Source organism: Aplysia californica, unplaced genomic scaffold (assembly GCF_000002075.1).
Source record: "Aplysia californica isolate F4 #8 unplaced genomic scaffold, AplCal3.0 scaffold00066, whole genome shotgun sequence".
Lineage (NCBI taxonomy): Eukaryota > Metazoa > Mollusca > Gastropoda > Aplysiida > Aplysiidae > Aplysia > Aplysia californica.
In genome coordinates, this window is record NW_004797336.1 from 1,133,368 (window position 1) to 1,144,252 (window position 10,885).

Here is a 10,885-nt window from a genome sequence, read left to right on the forward strand (position 1 = left end):
GTAGAAACCTTCCTTTAAAAAATTTTTTACTTCAGTATTTGTCTGTCTGGGTCAGAGCCACAGAATGTTATCTCTTCACATTTTGGGTTCTTTCTGCTATTCTTTTCCACATTTTGTTTTGTTGTAGACTTGAATTTTGACAGACACTTTCTACCTTCCCCTTACTCGTATGTGGTATTTAATATGATTTTGAATGCCGGTAGTAGAGTCTTTCTATGGCAACCAGAGGAGCTTGTAGGAATTTGCATCAAGTCTTGAAGTTAAACAAGTTGTCGTTTATGTATAGCTACACGTTCCATGTGGGTGGGTTGTTGGAGGGTGCTACTGATAAGTCCTACATCTTTTCTTTTTCTCTTTCTGTCCGACTGTCCGTCTGTCTTACTTTTTCCTTACACTAAGTTACCCTCAATGACTGTGACTGTGAAGAATATTTGCTACTACATGATGTATTACAACGTGCAACTTGGTGTGATCCAATTACTCAAGGCCGACAAGCGGAAAAAAATGCGTTTTAAATTTTGCCCGATTAGCTCCCTTCTCACATTCCCACAACAGCGTCGTCTTGGTCCCTTGGTTCAGGTCTCTCTCCACGACTGCCCGTCTATTTTATCTCAGAATCTCAGTGTTTTTCTGTGAATACGTGCACGTATATCATCATCATTATCCTCATGACCAGTGTGAGAGTGAGTTCTAGTGGGTGGTTGGCAGGTACTTTGGTGTGGTTTCCTCCTCCTGTCCTTTCAAACATTAATCGTCCTTATCTTTTCTCCTTTTTTTTTTGTTTGTTAGTCGCTAGTAACAAATCTAATCTTCGGTAATTGTATGACCTAATTGTGTTGCAGGTGCTGTAAAACAAGGATTGCTTACTGAAAAAAATATTGAGTTCACTTGAGTTTTGCACTTCTCTTAGGCGGCTCTCGTGGTCTAGAGGATTACCACGTTCCCCTTTCATTCAGAAGGTCCTGGGTTTGAAACCTGATAGCGACGGAACATTTTCTTCTCTAAAATTTTATCCTTTCACCTACTTTCCTGTTCTTTAACCATATTCTATCTTCTGCTTTTGTCTCTACTTTCTGCTCCCCCCCCCCTCCCCGTTGTCTCCAACTCTGGGCTACTGACCTTTTCTGCAGCCTTTCTACTGCTACTCCTTAGCTCCTTCTTAACCTCTTAACTGCTGTGTGGACATATGTGTTCCCTTGTGTTCCTCAAAACATGTTCCGTGCTATTTTCTTAAATTGGCCTCTAGAGGAAGGTTCAAAAGATGTAACTATCACTTGTGCAGTTGCTTATTCTATAATAAGGTGGCAGGTACTATGGATTTAGTCGAATCTCTCTTGGATAAACATTTTACTGCACCGGTACAAACGAAGATACACGTCTCAGCAATAAAGGGGTTAAAGTTGTCTTTCAGTCACACCCCAGATCATAGGGTAGGTAAGATCTTACAAAAAATGGGAGGTCCCGTGTGCAAGTTGCGTACGTTAAACATCCCTTGGTGACCCAAAGTCGATAAGAGTAGGCTTCGGCCGCCACCTGGGCAAAAAGTCAAAATCAATTCCTACCAAACTGAAAACCCAAGACAATGTCTCATCTCAAATGGAAAGTAGTGGAGACCTTCACAAACTGGCCGGTCAAAGTAGAGTCGAAATTGTCAAAGACGGCAACCCGTTATCGAGGAGAAAAGGAGTTACCTTGGACAATGTCATCTTAAGATTTAAAAACGTAAGAGGGCTATAGAGTGTATAGGTAGTCAAAGATCTTGTCAGTTTGTAAGTGTTTGGGCGCGTGAAATCCGCAGCTTGCATTGTATGCTTCCTGGGAAGCTGAGAATATTCCTGCGTGTTCTCGGAAGCGCGTAGAGCATGAGTATGCGCTACCGGTAATTATGTTTTTGGTTTTTTTTAGAGGGAGAGGGGGGATATTGGTAAGTGTTTCACGGCTTTTGCGACTGTATAAGGTCATAGGAGCTCGCGGGACATATTGAATGTGATCAGTGTTTTTCGGTTGGTAGGAAATTTTGAATTTTGCCCGGGTGGCGGCCGAAGCCTACTCTTATCGATTTTTAACCACCAAGGGATCTTTGACGTGCGCAACTTGCTAGCGGGACCGCCGAGATTTTTGGCCCTTATCCGAGAAGGCTAGGTAGATCGTACCTATCATAAGGTCAGGGGTGTGGCTGAAAGACAGCAGTAAGAAGGAGCAAAGTAAGGAGTAGCTATAGAAAGGCTGCAGAAAGAGTCAGGAGTCCAGAGGAGGGGGCATAGGAAATGAGGTGGTGGGGGCAGAAAGTGACGACGAAAGCAGACGACAGAACATTGTTTGAAAGCAGGAAATGATTTGAAAGGAGAAAATGTTAGAAAAGAAAATTTTCCAGCGTTTTCTGGGTTCGAACCCGGGACCTGTTAAATGAGAGGCAACCACTTTAACCTCTACTGTAGACCACGAGAACCTCGTATGCGCTATATAAATGCTATTATTATTATTCATGGCAGGGGTGAAGGCTGACTTGTTTGACAGGGTAATCAAAGTGAAACGGGATCAGATATGGCCTGTAGATATCACACAAGAATCTTACTCGAGGCGGCGACTCTCAGTTGCGAATGAAAACAAATCCGGAATTCATATTGTATGTTCAACCGCCAAAATAATCGGGAAAGTATCTTATTAAATATCAGTTCCAACTTAAATTAAATTTAACTTTAGATGTGAATACATAAACACAAAGCAAAGAAGCAGAGATGTCAGTACTAGATCTATATGTTATAGATCTACCAGTGAGTCTGACTCTTTGGTAGAACATGACAATTATAATTTTTATAATTTCACATTTGGCTGTTTTTGTTAGCCTTTCGCGGCCAGGAGCTGGTGTCATAATCGAGGTCACGATCTGATTATAGGACGGTAAAAAGTCGAGGAAAAAAACCAAGCACATGCAGCAGTCAAGAGATTATTAGAAGTTAGTTCCCCTCACATTTGTGAGGTAGACTCGACCAGTGTTAGTTAGCTTACATAATCAGGGCTTGTGATTGATTATAACTGTGGCCCCAAAGGGGTGAACAGGGTATATGTGGCAATGAAACAGCTTTGACTGCTATCCACATGTTCCCTTCAACTCTATTGGTAGACTCTTCCAGCCTCACTTTAAGCTTACTTAATCAAAGCTTGCGACTGCTTATGGAGTGGCCCGAGAGGGGTGAGGAGGCTATTTCTGTGACCGTGAAACCGTTTTGAATGTTAGGCATACTGTTCATTGTTGATTACGAACGTCTTTTTACTTTTAATTTAAGAGATTTACGTTTATGGATGAATTTGACAGCGACAATGTTTCAAAATTAGGAAGGGAAGCAGTGATTATTTGATTATATAGACGCTTCGCCTCTGATTCATGGGGGCATGGAAATTGTTTCTTTGTACAGGTAACTGTCTTGGACGGGTGGCCATTAGAGCAAGTTCGACTGTATAATCTATCATGCAGATTATAGCACAGATCTGGACTCTGGATGTCGATTGTACCGACGTCTGTGGTGTAGCGGTTAGGCGCTTAGCTGTCGCACGCAGGAGACCGGAGTTCGTTTCTGCAGCAGTGAGGAGAAGTGTTATTTTTATCGAGTACATACATTGTATCTCGGTCCTTCTGCCTGCTGGGACCACCCTCTCAGCTGGAGGGGGGGGGGGGGTCCCTGACTGACAGGCAGGGTGCCTCCTTAATTGGGGGGGGGGGGGAGGAGGTCCCTGACAGGCAGGGTGCCTCCTTAATTATCTAAATTATGTACACGTGGGCGGGAAAACAATTTCATCCCAAAGTGGGGACATTTCTCGTTCAAGCACAGTAGAATTGTAAATGGGCTGATTCATCATGTCACGCTCATAACTGTGCCTGATCTGCAACAGGGAACTGCTGCTTTTACTTTCCTAATCCTTACTATTGTCATTTTCCTCTATTTCTTTTTTATGTGTGACCCGCTATTTCCGGGGTGCCTTGATAGTGATAGTCGAAGCAGACCTTGGGCTGTTGAAGCTAGAGAGATGAGCTGAGTAAGTCTGATTCCCTGTAAGGACTTCTCTGTTCACACCCACCCTTTGGCGCTCATATGACCTTATGCAGTTGCGAGCGCATGTTCTTGCTTTGTCAATGAAGAGGACACCATCTTCTCACCTGTTTCTGGTGTTTACACCAACAAAAAAAAGGGCGGGGGGGGGGGGGGGGGGGGAAACAAACAAACACCCTCCCCCCAAAGAGAGAAAAACAACAATAACCACAATAACAACAAAATCATAATAATAATAATAATAATAATACAAATGGCACAGCCACATATTAATGGCAATTGCAATGATATCAGTTTTACAAGCTTGCAGACTCATAACTTAATTCCTGTTTCAACAATTGGCTTGTTAGTTTTGTTTGTTTCAGTAAGCGTTTTATGGCCCTTGCAACACAATTAGGTCACATCGTGCCAAAAATTAAAGGTGAACTTACAAGAGAGTAACAAACAAAACAAAAACAAAACAATGAAACAACAAAACAAAACAAAACTAAAAAAAAAAAAGAAGGACGAGAGATTAGGACGATAGAAGATGTTTTTGTTCGAATTCCCGTTTTATAGATGTTGCTACCAGCGATATACGCCATTTTGAAAAGGAACATATTATGATGACGAAGTCTTACACTGAGCTCTCTCTTTTTCTCTCTCTCTCTCTTGCACTCTTTCTCTCTCTCTCTCTCTCTCTCTCTCTCTCTCTCTCTCTCTCTCTCTCTCTCTCTCTCCCCCCTCTCTCTCTCTCTCTCTCTCTCTCTCTCTCTCTCTCTCTATATATATATATATATATATATATATTATAGATATAGATATATAGATATAGATAGATATATATAAACGTTTTATTTCCTCAATGTTCTGAGACATTCTTCGCTCTCTTTCGTTTTGGGGTAATTTATAAAAAAAATTTAAACATGGATAGACAGACGAAACAATTCATTTTTTCCCATTTTGATGACACATTTATTACCTATAATAATAGTACAACTCGGATTCGAAACAAGAATCTACTTCACTGTAAAAAGTTGTTCCGTCTTTTATACAATCACCCTTCCCCCTAAATAAGGCGAATATACAAAATAAGGCAAACGGCTTGAACACCGTTGAGATACACACCAACATCTCTCCCGGAGCCACCATTTGCAACGTCTCTGTGGATAAGATGGTAGGACGGCTCACGTCTGGGACTGTCACTGTCATTGGTTTCACGAGCTCTGCTGTGGTAGTTGTTGTAATTCTGAATGAAATTCACGATATTTAGCTGAGTTTGTTTGAGAGAGTCGTCTGACTGAGAAAAGTCATTATCGTGAAGATAATCCATTTCTTTCTGCAGTGTTGGGGGCTGCCGTCGTCTGTTCTCCACGAAAGACCCTCGGAAAATGTCGTCTGCCCGAGTTCTCACGATGTCTTTTTCCAGTTCCGCTCGAGTCTTCGAAGATTCTTTGAGTATTTGACGAGCGATTTCGTACGAGTTCATACTATTCGACAATTTCTGCTTGTAAATGTAGTTTGTAAGATCCCTGTAATCGCTGTTTTCTGTCCGTATTTTTTCTTTTGACTGGATCGCACACATTTCGTTGATGTGGGCAACCCACGTAGAATCGAGCTTGGCTTGAACCCGTTTGAGGTTCTGTGCAGTGGGACAATCTGTGAGCGATGAATGGAGGCACAGAAGCACCATCTCGTACTCTCTGAAATAACAAATATGGCAAGATTTGAATAAAGAGGTAAAAGGTTGGTAAAGAAAAAATACAACGGGAGAAAGGTAAGGACTAAAAGATGTGGACAGATAAATGAAAAATATTGATGTACAGACTGGGAGGCAAGCAGATATGTAGATACGTTTATTAATTTTTTTAAAAGACCCCCCCCCCAAAAAAAAAACAACAACAACAACAAAACAGCAGCTAGTAACTAGACAGACAGACAGACAGATAGATAGCTGATATCATTTCAAGGATTGCCGCTAGTCTACAGGAGAGTTCTGTGAATCCAGAAAGGACGGGTTTGTGGACAACAAGCTTTTTCCAAACTTTGAATTTAGGGGGTAGTGTTCTGATGGACCGGCTTTGTGTCATAGTCACTCTAAAACAATTCAAATGAATAATCGTCGGTAATTTCGTCAAAGGTCTAAGTTATGAAAGCAATTTTTTTTCTGGAAATTTGAAAACAACAACAGCCGGTTTCAATTTTTTCACAAATTGTACCTACGTTAAATATCTTTTTTTGCTTTTTTTCCAATTAAAAAAAAAAAATTGAATTTCGACCAAATATTTCAAAAATTGTTTAAACGACAAATACCACATAATAAGAGACGATTTTTAAAAACATGAAATTATGTACACCGGAACAGCTGGCCGATGATATTAGTGATGTTGTTGAGGAGTCTTTGACCCAGATTCCACCGGAATTTAAATTTTCTTCAAGAATAAAACATGACGAAGCGCGAAACAGCAGAGTCGGACAAGGGCGAAAAATATCGGAGGTCTCGCGTGCATGCTGCACACGTTAAAGATCCCTTGGTGGTCTAAAATCGATAAGAGTAGGCTTCGGCCGCCACCCGCGCGAAATTCAAAATTTCCTACCAGCTGAAAAATGTTTAATTTTAATATGTCCCGCGCCCTCATATGACCTTATGCAGTTGCGAGCGCCGTAAAACACTTACCACCCCCCCCCCCCCAAAAAAAAAACCCAACCCAGCAGAATACGCTTCTGCGCACGCAATGCCTAATTTGCTTAATTAACCCTCCTACGCAAAAACTCGAAAAACCAATGTGTTTAATAAAGCTCTCCTGGGTAAAAACTCGAATATCATTGTATAGGCCTAGTATGGGTATAACGCACCTTTTGACTCTATGTTTGTGTAAGAGGCGAGACCTCCGAGTTCAAAGCTCATCTCAGAAGGACTTGATCTTTAAGTAGAGAACCTTCAAGCTTCCCAAACGACCGAAGTTCAAAAACACCCTTGGTGGGGTTTCGAACCAGATTCGTCCGTGCCATAGCCCAGTACGATACTCGTGCTAGCTGGGCTATCGTCGTTTCCCGATAATTAAGCATCGTGCCTGAGGCAGGAGTAAAGAATAAAGAAAGGGACTGGTTTGTTCGTTTTCCGATTTTTAGGCCTTATCAGAGCCTTTGGGCTAAACGTTCAAGGCAAAGAAGGAAGACGAAGGAAAGAAAACAGAAGGAAAATATGCATAACAGTAAAGTCATACAGGAGCTCAAACTTTTATGAGGGTGGGGTATGTGGGGGGGGGGGGGGGGGGGGAGGGCCGTTTTTTTTGGGGAGGAAAAAGGAACCCAAAAAATTGGCCCCCCCCCCCTCCCCCCTTTTGACAAAGAAATTCCCCCCCTTTATGGCCCCTTAAAAAAAGCTGAAGGGCTCCCGCGCAAAGTGTAATATTAGGGACAGGGGCGGGGCGGTTTTGGGGGGCCCCCCCCCCCTTCTTCCCCTCCTTCCCAACAAAGGACACTCCCCCACTTTTAGCACTCTTAAAAAAGACCGTAACGGTACCCGTCAAAGTATTAGTATTAGTGTTAGTGTGCGTGTGTGTGTGTATGTGCGCGCCCGCGCGAGTGTGGTGTGTGTGTGTGTGTGTGTGTGTGTGTGTGTGTGTGTGTGTGTGTGTGTGTGTGTGTGTGTGTGTGTGTGTGTTTAATGCTGAAGATGGGGGAAAGGGGAAGGGGGGGGGGGATAAAATGTGAGTGTGCAACTTATGTTGGCGAACAGTTTGAGGAATAGTCCCTAAACCAGCTAGATTTGATTCTTTTTTCAGCCACAGCAATTGTCTTTATGTGTATATCTTCTTTAGTCGAATTACAGTAGGTGCGCATAATGTGTCGTAACGTTCATGGATAAATGCTTTCGTCATTATGATAAAATGAGAAGAAAAAAACCCCTGTTTCTTTCGAACAATTGACTCTGTGAAACACTTGAACTTTAGTGCATTCAATTGATTTTATATTTGGATTTTATTCTTTTGTCCAAGGGAACTACATCATTACTAAGCTGGCTCTGCTCTTCATTTCAAAACCAAAAACTCTAAACCGGCCAAAAATGACGTATGCAGTTAATCTTATAAGCGTAATGATGTATTTGAAAAAGTTCGAATGGGCCTATACGCATAAAATATGCCATTGTGTAAACTGTCAAATTTTAAATCTTATTTCCTTGTGAAGCTCATATAGCCACCGGGGAGTGGGCGCCATAGAAGTGATCTCTATTAATCATTATACCATTAACATTATCTAACTCCTTTGACGAACTCCCAGAGAACGTATTATTTCAGGTTGGGTTTACCCGTGTAGTGTAACACACCAAATAAATGCAAGTGATACTTACAGGCAGATGTGCTTGGCCACTATCAGGGGATGTCTCAGCTCGTGAACTTTGGCCTCATACAGAGACAACAGCTGGAGGAACGGATCCAGGCAGCTCTGGATTCGATGGCCGAAATGTCGGTAGCAAGTCACAGGTAGTGGAATCTGGACCACAGGTCCGGCACCGCGGGGCACGTCAGCGTTTGCTGGGATGACGAAGACGGCGAGGAGGACCAATAAGAACACAACTACGATGTTGTGGAAGGTCAGCGAGGGTTTCGAGACACGTGAAAGGTCAGAGGGCACCAAGCACCGTGAGAATGTTTCGTTTCTATTGTCTTGAAATAACCACCTTGAGAAACAACGGGAAGACCACATCCTAGAGATATGACGACTTAATAGTATTAAAGGTTCTGGCCACGACCAGGCGACTGTGGTTATACGGGGCTGTAATAAGTGGATATGGTTTGATGTGAACCTGTCGTGAAGCACGCTGCAATATCCAGGACTTTTTAAATCTTGTAGCGACAGGAGATTTGTTGATATCTGAAACAGGCTCTCATGATTGTCTGGTCGTTCGTTGTCTTGTTGATACCAAACTCCAATTTGACACGTCCGGCCGGAAGACTGGTGTAACGGTTTATAGGAACAATTGCTTGGACCAAAGTAAAAATCTTCCACTTCCATATTCCTCTTCACGTGGTCAATACGTCTTCTTTCAATGAAACTTTTTAGAGTGTCTACATGCAGTTTAAAACTAGCCACTACGTTGACATATGCAATACTTGATAAAACTCAGGTTCTGTAATCTTGCACTTGCGTATTCGAAACTAAAAATACTTAAATGATGACTGTGAAGGTTGTAAGTCAGGGTAGCAAAACAATAAATTATTGTAAGAAAGAAGGGCAATTGACCCCCAAATAAGGCAACTTATTTGACAGTGGTGAGTCCAAGCTCGGGCGTCCAAATCTAACATCAAATCAGCTTTAAAAAAGTGAATTATGAGCACAGCCTCAGCTTCTTTAAATTAAGAAAATCCTGTTAACTTCCTGCTCCGTAAAGCTTGCCCATGACTGGGGCTAAGACCCTATTTTTCGCTGCTTTATAGAAAATGTCGCATTCCTGTGGACAATAGGTTGGCCCGGTGGGCCTGGGTGGAGAGGAGAGTGAATTCAGTAGGAGAGAATGAAGCCCTCCGCATAAAAACTTGGGTGAAATTAGCCCATTCTACAAAGAAAGGCGAGGATGCAGAGGGGCGAGGGTCGGGTTATGAAAATGGGAGAGGTGAAAGGATTTTCTCTTAGCTCCCCCCCCCCCCCCCATGTCTGTCTTTCTGTTTCTCTCTCTCTCTCTCTCTCTCTCTCTCTCTCTCTCTCTCTCTCTCTCTCTCTCTCTCTCTCTCTCTCTGTGTGTGTATGAGAGTGTGTGTATGTAGGTGTGTGTCTGTATGTTTGTCTGTGTCTCTGTCAGTCTGTTTTTTTTCTGCACCTCTTTTTCTCTGTGTCTATCTCTGCGTTTCAACGTTTCTCTCTAATTCACTGCAGACCAGGTCAAATTTATGCTTGGACAGTTGTGTTGGTACAACTGTAAACTAGTAAGTCTGTGTGTGAGTGTGTGTGTGTGTGTGTGTGTGTGTGTGTGTGTGTGTGTGTGTGTGTGTGTGTGTGTGTGTGAGAGAGTGTGTGTGTGTGCGAGCGTGCATGCATACGTGATTGAGCGTGTGTCCAACAGCAAAAGATTTTAAAGACGCTTCGAAAGACTGAGATATGTTCTTGGTGTGAGGGGCGTCCAAAGGAAAAAGTTTCTTCTGCGTAACCTGATACCTCAAGTGACACGAAGGAGTGGGCAGTGGACAGGACGGTTTAGAGGGCGGTCAGCACAGAGCAAGATCCGGACATCTGCGGCAAAGAGCCGCCGAGGAACGTCGTTTACCAATTATTTTTTTTAAGAAGAAGAAAAAGAAACAATGCCGAGCACGGCATAAACATTTCATTCAGAAACAGATGACTTTGTATGTTGTTTTTTTTTCGCACACTACTTGAATTTGCTATTTTCGCGATTTTTAAAGAAATTCGCGAATTCCAGTCGTATCCAAAAGGTAAAAAAGGGGAACTATTGCATTAGATCACATGGCATTGGACAATTTAAATAGCAAATTCTATATATTCGCGAAAAGCCAAAGAACCCCCCCCCCAAAAAAAAACAACAACAACCCCAACAACAAACAAACAAACAAACCAACCAAACAAATCTCAAAACAACAAACAAAAAAACAAACAAAAAACACAACGAAAACGGGAACAAAGACAAAACACCCAGTATGCAGTACTTCTCTCAAAGACTAAAGCGACGAAGAAGAGAAAAAGGTGGAAACGATTGATTCATCCAAGTAAACATAATATACATGTGGTAAAGTGTGCCCCTGAGCATTAGTGTTTGGGTCTTCTGTGGCACCATCAGAAGCTTTGCTTGCACCTCCAGCTGGTGAAGGCTACAACCGGTCCGTTAGTAGTTGTTGTTTTTT